This window comes from Pantherophis guttatus, chromosome 14 (genome assembly GCF_059756535.1).
Source record: "Pantherophis guttatus breed Tessera chromosome 14, ASM5975653v1, whole genome shotgun sequence".
NCBI classification, from domain to species: domain Eukaryota; kingdom Metazoa; phylum Chordata; class Lepidosauria; order Squamata; family Colubridae; genus Pantherophis; species Pantherophis guttatus.
This window is the reverse complement of record NC_142076.1, coordinates 11,682,689-11,696,748: the sequence shown is the minus strand read 5'-3', so window position 1 is coordinate 11,696,748 and position 14,060 is coordinate 11,682,689. Positions and strand designations below refer to the sequence as shown.

Genomic DNA, 14,060 nt, shown 5'->3' with positions numbered 1-14,060 from the left:
GAGTGCAGAGAACAACAAAGATGATTAGGGGACTGAAGGCTAAAACATAGAAAGAACGGTTGCAGGAATTGGGTAAGTCTAGTTCAGGAGTCAGCAACCTGCGGCTCTGGAGCCGCATGTGGCTCTTTCACCCCTCTGCTACGGCTCAAACCTTAAACACTCAAAGAGCCATCTGGACCCGTTTACCACTGAAAAGAAAACACCAGGAGCCACAAAACCCTTCCCGTGCCTGACTATTTCTTGAGCGGCCACAAAATTAGCCTATGTAGTTGAATTAAACATTCTGTTTTCTTCTGAAACTTTTCTTTTCTTGGATTTATCCATGGTTGGCCTACCGGGGGTTGAAAAGCTCAATAAATTGCGGGCCAGCAGGAGTCGCACATTGGCAGCTGTGATGCATATTTTGAGTGACGGAGCCGCAGCAGAGGGGTGAAAGAGCCACATGCAGCTCCAGAGTGACAGGTTGCTGACTCCTGCACTAGACCTACCCATATTCCTGCAACCGTTCTTCATATTATTTTAGCCTCTGGTCCCCTAATCCATTTTCGTTCTAAAAAATTCCGAAAAAGCACAAGGAAGCCACCCAGGATTTCTTAGCATCCTTTATCTATGCTAAATGTGGCACGTGCTAAATCTGTGTTGCCATCTCGTGTCTGTTGCTGGCCTAGCATGAGTTACCAGTACGTTGAATAACAGTGTTCTCCCCCTCAGCTGAGCAGTCTCTGTGGGATTGTAGCCAAAACAAGCTACCGAGAAACAAGAAGAAAATAAACATGCCTGGAGAAGGCAGCAAACTGGTTTAATTGAGGAGACGCCTGTATCTAAGAGCCCTAATGAAGAGTGGAAGCAGCTCATATAATCCTGGATTAACTGTCCGGTGCAGAGAAGCCAGAAACCAGGATTAGAGTTCAAAACTACTACAAAGTTTTTTTTTGTTTGTTTGTTTTAATTTGATTTATATGCCGCCCTTCTCTGGAGACTCAGGGCATCTTACAATGGGTTAAGCAATAGCCTTCATCCTTTTTGTATATTTATACAAAGTCAGCTTATTGCCCCCACAATCCAGGTCCTCATTTTACCTACCTTAGAAAGGATGGAAGGCTGAGTCAACCTTGAGCCTTGGCGAGATTCGAACCTGCAGTAATTGCAGGCAGCTGGTCTTAATAACAGGGTGCTTTAGACCACTGTACTATCAAGGCTCTTAGACCACTGTACTACCAAGCCCTCGTTTGAGGGCTCCTCAGTGGTCTCTAGATTTCGGTTGTTTTCTTGCAGACATTTCATTACCCAGCTAGGTAACATCAGCAGCAGCACTGGTGATTGTTACCTAGGTTTGGGAAATAAAACATCTGCCCCCCCCCCCAAAAAAAACAACCAAGCTCAGAGCACACCGAGGACCCCCTCATTTCAACCCTGAGCTCCAAATAGTTTCTTCTATTGGTAGCACTTATGGATGTTGCCGGTGGTGAAATCTAAAATTTGTTACTATCGGTTCTGTGGGCATGGCTTTGGGGGGGGGGGGGGTGTAATGTCACTGGGTGGGCGTAGCCAATTTTTTTTTTTAACCATTTTTTCTACAACCTCTTCGGCGAAGAGGTTGTAAAAAAATGCTTTCAAAAGGCTCTGACGATCCCAGCTGAGCCACGCAATCATCAGAGGCTTTTTTCTTTTTTTTTAACTTTTAAAAACATTTTTTGGCCAAAGAGGTTGTAGAAAAAATGCTTTTAAAAGTAAAAAAAAAAAAAAGCCTCTGATGATTGTGCAGCTCAGCTGGGCATGGGGGGGGGGCAGGGATTTTTGTTACCGGTTCTCCGAACCACCCGCCTCCATTGCTACCAGATCGGGAGATCCAGTCCGAACCGGGAGCATTTCACCCCTGGATGTTGCTCTTCAGAAAGCATGGAAATGGCAGAAATTTGCATGTAGGCCGAAGAGGTTGTAGAAAAAAATGCTTTTAAAAGGTAGGGAGAAAAAAAAGCCTCTGACGATCCCAGCAGAGCAGCATGATCGTCAGAGGCTTTTTTTTTTTAACTTTTAAAAGCAATGCTTTTAAAAGTAAAAAAAAAAAAAGATTGCGCGCCACAGCTGATCACACCCCTCTCAAGCGCTGTTCTACTTACCACATGCCTCCTTTTGGCGCGCACTGAGTGTGCGCACCTCGCATTTGGTACAGGTGCACTCTGCACATGCGCAGCCAGCAAACCGGTTCAGATTTCACCACTGGGTTGCACCCCACCACTGGCGTCGGTGTATGTTATGACCCAAGTGGCTCACATTCTTACAAAATCACACTTTTTTTCAAACTAAAGACGCAAGGTTTCCTGGCATGGAGAGATTAACCAACTGGTTAGCCAAAAAGTTAAACCGTAAACCAGAGGATGCGGAAGAGATGATTTTTGGGGTTTTTTCGTTTGTTTTTATTGTGGCCCGTAGGGAGACACACATCGGAACACGAACCTGTTCAGGTGACCCAAAAACCAGGTCCATCCAAAGACGGACCAGCAGTTATTTTGATGTCTCCAAGGAAGCAGGAAGAGTTGGGACATTAAGTGTTCCTCAGCACCGATCTTCCAGCATCGTTATCTGTTTGGAGAGCAGCCATCCCAGATAGGAGGAGGAGGACTCAAAGGAGGAATCAGCCTAGACTCTCTACATAAACACAAGAGGGCTAGGTCTGACCCCACCCCTGAATTCCTTAAAAGCCTTGTCTGGTCTTTTCCCAGGCGAAAGCTGTCCGTCTGGAGTAGATTCCTGTACTATAGGCAGAGAGCAATAAAGTAGCTAGTTTCAACTCTACACAGATGGGTCTAGTTCAGTGACGGCAAACCATTTTGGCACCAAGTGCCCAAACTGGAACACGCGGGCATGGATGTGCACCAGAGCACCGGAAACCCAAATACCAGCTGGCTGATGCACACATGCCTGTTTTTTGGCTATTTTTCGGGCCATTTTCAGACCGCTTTTTGGGCCGTTTTCCAGCACTCCAGCGCCACAAAGACCAGCACACAGGAAACCAGAAGAGCAGCTGGTGATGGCGTGCATGCCCACAGAGAGGGTTCTGCATGCCTCCTCTGGTACCCGTGCCATAGGTTTGCCATCACGGGTCTAGTTGTTAGCGCCCGACACTGCCCCACTGATGCTGTGACCAAGACCTCGCCCAGTCATGCGCTTCAATGCATCAGAAATCCTCCCTCACCCCTATACGTAGTCACCGTCGGGATGAATGAATGTACTTATTTACTGAATTTATATACCGCCATACATCCTCGCCTAAGTGACTCGGGGCGGCTTGCAACCAGTGGTGAAATCCAATTTTTTTTACTTTACCAGTTCTGTGGGCGTGGCTTGATGGGCGTGGCTTCGGAAGGATACCACAAAATCTCCATTCCACCCCACTTCTGGGAGTAGGATATTGCAAAATCTCCACTCCCACCCCACTCCACGGGAAGGATACTGCACAATCCCCATTCCCTCCCCACTCCTGGGGGAAGGATATTGCCAAATCTCCATTCCCACCCCACTTGCTGGTTCTCCGAACTACTCAAAATTTCCGCTACCGGTTCTCCGAACTACTCAAAATTTCCGCTGCCGGTTCGCCAGAACCTGTCAGAACCTGCTGGATTTCACCCCTGCTTGCAACATTAAAGAAACAACAAACCAAAACACAGGTTAAAAAACAAAAGCGTAAAAGAACAAATGAAAACTTCCACCTAAAAATAAAAACCGGTTAAAATGCAGAAGATGAAAAGGTTAACAAGCCACCCTCCGTTTCTAAGGCTGCGTCACACAGACCCCCCTACCCACCCATGCTTATTGGCAACGCCAGGTCTTCACACTGGAAATTCAACAGAGTGGAAGGGGGGAGGCTCACCTCTTGGCGGCGGAGGGGGGATAAGATAAGATAATTTTATTTCTATACCGCCCCTCTCCCGAAGGACTTGGGGCGGTGCACATCAAGTAAAAACACAATACAAACATCATAATTAAATTTAAAAATTATTAAAATTCTTACATTTGCGGCCGAAATTCGTTAAAAACCCAAAAATTTAAAAACTCCAAATTTAAAACTCCATTACACAGATAGCCCTGCCTGTCGGAAGATGTAAAGATATCCCAAAAGACTTGCCTTAAGCCAGAAGATGAAATGAGGCAGGCTTTAGGCCAGGAGGCCAGGCTCACTTTTCTGGACCAAAGCCCATCCTTGGCTTGAGAAGGTAGGTAGGTACCATCTACCCGAATCCATCCATCACCTGCCCTGGAGGGTAGGTAGTTTAAGAGAGATGCTGCCTGGGTGGGTCGCATTTGCAGCCCCTGAGCTCGCTCTCGGGGCGCCTCGCAGTTTCTCCGCGGAGGATGGAGGAGACGGCATCTCTCCAGAGGTGCATTTCAGCCGGCGTCACATCTGCAGCGCAAAGAGGCTGGTCGGTTGTGCCATTGGCAACCGGGAGCGATCAGCTAGGGATGGAGGAGAAGGACCAGATGGAGGAAGAAGAGGAAGAGGAGGAAGAAGAAGAGGAGGAGGAGGAGACGTGTTGGGGGGGGAGAAAAGCGCCCCATTTGGCTCCAAAACAAGGCGTCTCTCTCTCTCTCTCTCTCTCTCTCTCTCTCTCTCTCTCTCTCTCTCTCTCTCTCTCTCTCTCCTTCCCTCCCTCCCTCCCTCCCTCCCTCTCTCTCTCTCTCTCTCTCTCTCTCTCTCTCTCTCTCTCTCTCTCTCTCTCTCTCTCTTGGTGTCCCCCACCCACGCGTGTTCCCTGCGCGTCAGCGGGGAGGGGCTCAGCCGGCGCTCCGTGCCCGCCTCCCTCCTCTTCCTCCTCCTCCTCCTCCTCCTCTCTCCTTCCCTCCTTCCCCGCCTAGTGCCGGAGAGCCGGGATGGCAACGGAGTCGGCAGCCGCAGGAACCGTCGGAGGTGGAGGAGGAGACGCAGCGGAGAAGCCTGGAGCGCGGCGAGACTGAGCAAGGTAAGAAGAGCCCCCCCCCCCTATCCTCCCCCACCGTGGGAGAGAGAGAGAGAGCATCCAACCGGCGGGACCCCCTTGGCTTCTGCATTCCGGACTTGGCTGGCTTTGTCCTGCCGCCCCTCCCTCCTCCAGTGTGTGTATTTTGTTCTCCTTATGCGGGTGCAAAAAAGAAAACACACAAATACACACTTCATTTTGCAAAGCCTCCCTCCTCTCCCTGCCCCTCAAAAACCCCGGGGGTCTCTGCCACCCTCCTTCCCCAGGTTGCACCTTCCTCTTTCTTCCTCCTTCTCCTAGCCAGGGCGGCCCCTTCCCCTCTGTCTGTCTTAGGACCAGCCTGCCCTGTCCTCCTCCCCCCTCTTTTCTTTTCTTTTTCTTTTCCCCCTCCTTCGCCAGACCCTCCCTGGCTGCAGGAGGCAAGCCCTTCTTGCAGGGCTCCCGGGAGCCCCTTCCCCACCTCTGGCTGGCTGGGAGCCCCTTCCCCACCTCTGGCTGGCTGGAACCCCCTCGTAATGTTATGAAGGAGGGTATGAATCACCCACAGCCTGGCGAATGACATCACTCTCTCCTTCCTTCCTTCCTCCCTCCCTATACAGAAAGCAGCTCCTATGTTTTTTCAACCAGCCTGCCTGGGCATCTTTGGGGTGGGGTGGGGTGGGTAAGGGGGCTGCGTCTGGTTCCTTGGCTTGTCTGGAGAGCAAGACTGGGGGGTGGGTGAAGAAAGGGGAGGGGGGCTGTCTGGGTTTCATAACACAAAGGCAATGGTGGAAGGGCCCTATCATGCCAGCTTAAAGAGCTCCATCTGCAGATAAGCCGGTTCCGGTACCCTAGGGTTGATGCTTTCCCTGCCCTTCGCCAGCCGGGAAGCTTGGTAGGTTGATGGCCTTAAGAGACATAGCCCTTTTGATGTTGTGCCAGGCCTTCCTTTTGATTTGGGGGTGGGTTATATGGGGGTGTCTTGTCCTTAAAGGGGCGGTCGTCGGCCTTGCAAGCAACGGGCTGGAGAAGTTTTTATGCACGAGCCTTGATCTTAAGGCCTTTCTCGGTTCGGTTTTGAGAAAACCAGGATTGCTTTGGAAAAGCAGATGAGCTGGCTTGGCACGACGGCAGTGAGAGGCAGCGGTAGGCACCATCCATCATCGTGCTTGATCTGCGGGGTTTTTTTTGTTTTTTAAATGTCACAACTAGCCAATGCACAAGGCAAACTGCATCTTTCCACTCTTCCGGGCTGTGTAGAGCGGCTGGGTGGGGGACCCCCAGACGTTGTGGTTTGCGAAGGGCGGGTCTTTTGGTTTGGCGTTATGCCAGCGGTCTAGTTACTATAGTTTCCACCCAGACCAAGGCTACGACCAACGGCTTTGAAAAGACAAGGTGGGAATCCAGCTGGCGTTGACCTGCTTTAGAAAGCAGCTTTCTCAGTTGCTAAGAGTGTGAGCCAGATCTCTCCTGGGCTTAGGCAGGGAGGCGCTGTAATTAAGGTCAAATGAGGGCAGCTGCCAGCGGGGGGGAAACCATTGGTGGAATGGCAGGAACTCAGCTGCCTTCCCACATGTTCCACTGAACAGGATTTGGCTTGTGTGTATTTGATGGATTGTGTGAACCAAAGTCACCGGGTTAAGAATAGAATAGAATAACAGAGTTGGAAAGGGACCTTGGAGGTCTTCTAGTCCAACCCCCTGCTTAGGCAGGAAACCCTACACCACTTCAGACAAATGGTTATCCAACCTCTTCTTAAAAACTTCCAGTGTTGGAGCATCCACAATTTCTGGAGACAAGTTGTTCCATGATTCATTGTTCTAATTGTCAGAAAATTTCTCCTTAGTTCTAAGTTGCTTCTCTCCTTGATGAGTTTCCATCCATTGCTCCTTGTTCTGCCTTCAGGTGCGTCGGAGAATAGCTTGACTCCCTCTTCTTTGTGGCAGCCCCTGAGATATTGGAAGACTGCTATCATGTCTCCCCTAGTCCTTCTCTTCATTAAACTAAACATACCCAGTTCCTGCAACTGTTCTTCCTGTGTTTTAGCCTCCAGTCCCCTAATCCTCTTTGTTGCTCTTCTCTACACTCTTTCTAGAGTCTCGACATCTTTTTTACATCGTGAAGACCAAAACTGGATGCAGTATTCCAAGTGTAGCCTTACCAAGGCCTTATAAAGTGGCATTAACAACTACATGTTATCTTGATTCTATCTCTCTGTTGATGCAGCCTAGAACTGTATTGGAAGCTTTCATATAGTTTAAAAAAAAAAAAACATGGCTTAGGGCAGGGGTCTCCAACCTTGGCAACTTTAAGACTTGTGGACTTCAACTCCCACTCTGGGAGTAGGAGCCTTGGTAGTACGGTGGTCTAAAGCACCCTGTTATTAAGAACAGCTGCCTGCAATTACTGCAGGTTCGAATCTCGCCAGGCTCAAGGTTGACTCAGCCTTCCATCCTTTCTAAGGTAGGTAAATTGAGGACCCAGTTTGTGGGGGCAATAAGCTGACTTTGTATAAATATACAAAAGGATGAAGGCTATTGCTTAGCACATTGTAAGCCGCCCTGAGTCTCCGGAGAAGGGCGGCATATAAATCAAATTAAAAAAAAAAAAAAAAGCTGGGCGAACACTCCGTCTTTGCTTCAAACGTTATTTTTGGGGGGGGTTGTTTGTTTTGAATCCAACTTCATGCAGTCCTTGGCCTATGGCCACAGTTGAGCCCAACATTCATGTGGCTAAGCGAGACATTTCTTAGGTGAATTTTGCTCCACATTACGACCCTTCTTGTCACGGTTGTTAAGTGAATCCCTGCAGCTGTAACAAGGTTCTTAAGTGAATCCGGCTTCCCCACAGATTCTGCTTGTCAGAAGGTGGCAAAAGGGCATCCCGTGACCCTGAGATGCTGCAAACCGTCATAAATATGAGTCAGTTGGTAAGTGTCCAAATTGTATTCACGTGACCAGGGAGATGCTGCAATGGTCGTGAGTGTGAAAAACAGTCGTAAGCCACTTTTTTTCCAGTACCGTTGTGACGTTGACCAGTCACTAAACGAATGGTCGTAAGTCAAGGACTGCCTGTAATTGTATCCTATTCCATAGTCAGCCTACAAATACTTTCTTAGAGTCACATGAGTCTCCAAAAATGGGGTGGCACAAAATTGAGAGAATAGAATAGAAGGGAAAGGAAGGGAAGAGAAGGGAAGGGAAGGGAAGGGAAGAGAAGAGAAGAGAAGAGAAGAGAAGAGAAGAGAAGAGAAGAGAAGAGAAGAGAAGAGAAGAGAAGAGAAGAGGGAAGGGAAGGAAGATAAAAGAAGAGGGAAGGGAAGGGAAGGGAAGAGAGAAGAGAAGAGAAGAGAAGAGAAGAGAAGAGAAGAGAAGAGGGAAGGGAAGGAAGATAAAAGAAGAGAGAAGAGGAAGAGAAGAGAAGAGAAGAGAAGAGAGAAGAGAGAAGATAATATGGAAATAGAGAATAGGAATAAAAATAGAATAGAATAGAATAGAATAGAATAGAATAGAATAGAATAGAATAGAATAGAATAGAATAGAATAGAATAGAATAGAATAGAATATGGAATAAAAATAGGATAGGATAGGATAGGATAGGATATGGAATAAACATAATAGAATAGAATAGAATAGAATAGAATAGAATAGAATAGAATAGAATAGAATAGAATAGAATAGAATAGAATAGAATAGAATAGAATCAGTTGGAAGGGACCTTGGAGGTCTTCAAGTCCAGCCCTCTGCTCAAGCAGGAGAACCTATACCATTTCACGAATGAACGAATGAATCTCTACTTTCATCTGATCAGTCTTAACTCACTTCTATCCATGAGCCCTATTGGGTGGGGGGTTGGGGGGGAAACATCCATTAGGAAGTCCTTTGGTTCCAGCTTGTCCCAAGGGGAATCTGCTGGTCCTTCTCTGCCCTTCATTGAACTGATGACATCTGTTCATTGTCTTGAGTTGGTTGCCTAGCAGAACTTCCCGTGCTATCGACACCAGTTTCAGTGGCAAAGACAGCATGAAAGTCCTTGTTTTCTATGCTGAAACCTTGAACTGTGAATGTACAGCCCATGTTTCCCATAATTGCACCTTGAAATATCTGCTGGACTTTGATTCGATGAGCTATGTCTTCCCCTTCCCCCTCCAAAAGTAATCGGCCATCATCTCTCATGCTTTCAAGATTATATTTATTCATTTGCTAATTACTCGCATCCCTCCTCTATTGTTTTTACAAAAAAACAAAACAAAATCTCAAGGCAGCGAATATATCCGACATAACTTCCTCCTCCTATTTTCCCTACAACAACAACCCTGAGGGGGACTGGCCCAGACCTACCCAGCTGGCTTTCATGGCTAAGGCAGGACTTGAACTCATGGTCTCCCGCTTTCTATCCCAGTGCCTTAACCACTGCTAGATGAAACTGGCTGGGAAAGGAACATAACCAGATCTTGATTGATCTGTCTACAGTATGTAAGGCGGGAAAGATCAGGCCCGCACATGAAGGTCCAATTAAATTGATTTATTGCTAATTATGCCTATGCATAGGAATGTACTCAACTAACCGTTAATGCCTCCTGGGAGTTAGATAAGGGTCAACAGAATTGAAGAGAAGTTGGATTTAGTTTGTGGCCATGGAGAGATTCTAGGATGATTCCTGGATAAATATAGATGATAGGTAGGTAGATAGATACAGTAGGTGGGTGGGTGGATGGTGGGTTGGTAGATGGGTAGATGGATGGATGGGTAGATGGATGGAGGATAGAGATAAAAAGTAGGTAGGTAGGTAGGTAGGTAGATAGATAGAGGTAGATGGATGGATGATAGAGATAGACAGGTAGACAGACAGACAGGTATATTAGATAGATAGATAGATAGATAGATAGATAGATAGATAGATAGATAGATAGATAGATAGATAGATAGATAGATAGATAGATAGATAGATAGATAGATAGATAGATAGATGAGAGAGAATCTAAATAGGGGAGAGAGAGGGAGGGAGAATCTAGATAGAAATGAGAGAGGGGGAGGTAGGGATAGATAGATAGATAGATAGATAGATAGATAGATAGACAGACAGACAGACAGACAGACAGACAGACAGACAGACAGATGATAGTTTTTAATATAAGGGCCAAATTATTTAATATGTTTTAAACTGTTTTTAAATTTTATGGATATATGTGTTTTATTGTGGCTGTGCACCGCCCTGAGTCCCTCGGGAGAAGGGCGGTATAAAAATTTAAATAATAAATAATAAATAAGTAAGACAGAAGAATTTAAACTCAGCAGTCCTTAACACTTGTTCCAAAATAACTTCTGTTCTATACTGAATGGCATTCTTACATCTGATTATTCTGATATCATCTCTTTTATGTGGTTAGAAGTCAGATTTCCTGAGATTTATCATTATACATGTCTGTCACAAAAGCAGAAAAGCTAACCGGTACTTAGAAACTAACCAAACATTCAAACCAGTTTTCTGACTTTGTTCTGGAAGAGCTGGGTGCCATAATATATAGATAGTATATATATATATATATCTATAGATAGATAGATAGATAGATAGATAGTATATAAGTTAATATATAAACTTTTATAGATATATAAAACTGTGTTTTGCACTTCTGGCATGTGAGGTGTCTAGATTTGGATTACGAATCAAATACAATCTCTTTTGATTACATATTCACCTTGCGTTTTCTTTAAGGGTGCTTCCATTAAAAAAAATTGGCATAAAAACACTATTCTTAAAAAAAAAACTGATATGATGCAGTCTTGGTGGGGGCAGGGATTAAAAAATATACTGTGTTTCCCTGAAAATAAGACCCCGTCTTATATTTTTTGAACCCTGAAATAAGCGCTTGGCCTTATTTTCAGGGAGGTCTTATTATTTTGGGGCGCGTGGAGCAAGATGGGGCTCCTCTTGCTCTCTTACCTCATTTCCAGCTCTGTCTCCCTATCCCTAACCAGAAGAAATGGAGGGGACCGGCTGTACATGCAGTTAAGTATTTTCGGGGAGGGTTTATATTTGGGGAGGGCTAATTTTAGCGCAAGTGCTCAAAAGCCTGATTGGGCTTATTATCAGGGGATGTCTTATTTTCGGGGAAACAGAATACATGGACGCACTGAGAATGCCTTCTTGCATTTTTTAAAAAGCTGAATGAGATGAAGTAAGATGTTATCTAGGAATCGCTTAAATGCCCCCAAATTCTATTATTTTTCCCCTGTCAAGTGTACTTAGAACAGAAACCTGTTTCATTTTTTTTGTTACTGAATTCTGATCACTTGCTGTCGTAAATAGTCTTGCTTGGAAGCTCCTGATTTTAAGGTTTATCTCTATAATCTGTAGGCTTTACATCTTTCCACCCATGTGGTTAGAAAGTTTTGAAAACAAGCCTACTCTGATAGGTACTTCTCAGCGTGATCTTGATTCCACCTTGTTGTAGTTTTGAGCTGGTTGGTTTTTAAATTGTTTTCTGCCTCTGGCCCGAAGCATGGAGTTCCTTTTTATCCATCTTCTTTTTAAAAAAATGGACAACATGGGATATTTTTACTCTCTGGACATCAGAATAACAAAGTTGGAAGGGACTTTGGAGATCTTCTAGTCTGACCCCATTCAGGCAGGAAGCCCTATACCATTTCAAACAAACGGTTGTCCAATTTCTTCTTAAAAACCTCCAGTGTTGGAGCATTCACGACTTCTGGAGGCAAGTTGTTCCACTGGTTAACTGTTCTTTTTTTTTTATTATTTTAAAAAACAAACTTTATTGAATTTAAAAATTTAAAAATACAAAATTATACACTTTTTAAATTGCATATACAGTACACAACTCCACCGACAAGCTAAATATATGTACCTATATGTACATATATACATACATATATAAACAGTAATTCATTCCTTATTCTATCTACCTTACGGTGCTTATTTGTTACCTTGGATTTTTCCTAAATTTAGTCTTTACCCTTTTTTCCTTTGATTTACCCACTTATACCATCTATTCCATACTTCAAAATATTTTGAGTCTTCCTTGTCTTTTAATTTTAAGGTTAATTTATCCATTTCTGCACATGCATAAATTTTTTGAATTATCTCCTGGTCTGTTGGCAAACGATCTGTTTTCCATAATTGTGCTAATACTAATCTTGCTGCCGTATTTATGTGTAATGTTAAGTATTTCATGTCCTGTCTAATGTTAATGTTAATGGTTAACTGTTCTAACTGTCAGGAAATTCCTCCTTAGTTCTAAGTTGCTTCTCTCATTGGTTAGTTTCCACCCATTGCTTCTTGTCCTGCCCTCAGGTGCTTTGGAGAATAGCTTGACTCCCTCTTGTTTGTGGCAGCCCCTGAGATATTGGAAGACTGCTATCCTGTCTCCCCTAGTCCTTCTCTTCATCAAACTAGGTAAAGGTTCCCCTCGCACATATGTGCTAGTCGTTCCCGACTCTAGGGGGCGGTGCTCATCTCCATTTCAAAGCCGAAGAGCCAGCGCTGTCCGAAGACGTCTCCGTGGTCATGTGGCTGGCATGACTCAGGGCCAAAGGCCCACGGAATGCTGTTACCTTCCCACCAAAGGTGGTCCCTATTTTTCTACTTGCATTTTTTACCTGCTTTCAAACTGCTAGGTTGGCAGAAGCTGGGACAAGTCACGGGAGCTCACCCCGTTACGCGGCACTAGGGATTCGAACTAGATCAAACTAGAGACATACCCAATTCCAGCAACTAAGGATATCAAAAGGAAAGGGGAAGTCTATCCCCACTTCCTCAACCATCAACTGCTCTCATCCAGCTTCTTGCAAATACTGAGGCTTGGAAAGCTACTTTTCACCAACAAAATGATGCTGAATCATGAACGGGAAACGAAAATTGCTATCTGCAGGAATACATATATAGAAAACCATTTTTCCTGGCCTCCTGACAGGAAAGGCATTCTACTGTTCACCCACCACTAATGGAAACTAATCAAAGAGAGAAGCAACCTGGAATTAAGGAGAAACTTCCTAACAATGAGGAAAAATAACTAGTGCAGGGATCTGCAACCTTAAACACTCAAAGAGCCATTTGGACCCGTTTCCCACAGAAAAGAAAACACCGGGAGCCACAAAACCTGGATGGGCATGGCCAACTCGACGTCACTCACTTCCATCAGTCACATGATCCCCCCCCCCCATCAGCCATGCCTACCCAGCCGGTCATTACGGCAGAGTACCAGTTGTTAAAAAACACCGGGAACCACAAAATCCTTTTGATATCTCTCTCTCGCCCCTCCCTCCTTCTCTCCCCTCTCTCCCTCTCTCTGTATCTCTCTCTCCCCCTCTCTCTGTATCTCCCTGTCTCCATCCCCCGTCGTCGCCCTTACCTTCTCAGGCCAGGCGAGGAGTGACTGGGACGGGAGGGCAAGGGGTGGGGCCAGCCAGTGGTGGGATCACCTGACAGGGAGCCACAGCAGAGGGCCCAAAGAACCGCATGCGGCTCTGGAGCCGCAGGTTGCTGACCCCTGAACTAGTGGAACAGCTTGTCTTCAGACATTGTGGGTGCTTCATCACTGGAGGTTTTTAAGAAGAGACTGGCCAGTCACTTGTCTCAAATGGTATAGGTCCATGATGGTGAACCTATGGTACGAGTAGCCATACCGGTGGATACAACGAGCTCAGTTGATTTTCGGGCCTTCTGGGCCCACCAGAAGTAGGGAAAAAGGCTGTTTCCTGCCTTTGGAGGGCCTCCTGGGGTGGTGGGGAAGCCCGTTTTCACCCTCCCCAGACTCCTAGGAAGGCTCTGGAGGCTTGGGAGAGCAAAAAATGGGCCTACCGTGCCATCACATGCCAGCAGCGGGGGTAGCATGGGGGAAGGTCGCGTGTGCATGCACAGGGGCAGCACACGTACAAACCTGCCCCCCCCGCTCCTGGCACACAATGGCAAAAAGGTTAGCCATCACTTCCAACTCTTGTTATTCTGTTATTTACACCTTAGTGCAATGCATAAAATAGGCTGGTGTGTTTGGAATGCTGTAGATTCAGAGCCAGTATTGGCCAGGGTGGAGTTTGGCTCCACTGAGGGTGCCTGGGGGGTACTCAGGACAAGATGCCCGAAGAGAACAGGAGCTTCAGGACATCTCAG

General features: G+C 45.9%; 1 protein-coding gene across 2 annotated transcripts in view; it reads left to right on the top strand.

The window, feature by feature from the left end:
* Nucleotides 1-4,778: 4,778 nt before the first annotated feature.
* Nucleotides 4,779-14,060, top strand: part of ABCA3 (ATP binding cassette subfamily A member 3) — an 87,497-nt gene continuing 78,215 nt past the window's right edge. Inside the window, exon 1 of one of the 2 annotated variants that reach the window (XM_034430309.3) lies at nt 4,779-4,958. The gene's annotated coding sequence lies outside the window, so the exon portion shown is untranslated. The remainder of the gene's footprint in view (nt 4,959-14,060) is intronic. The other variant, XM_034430310.3, reaches the window with a different exon arrangement.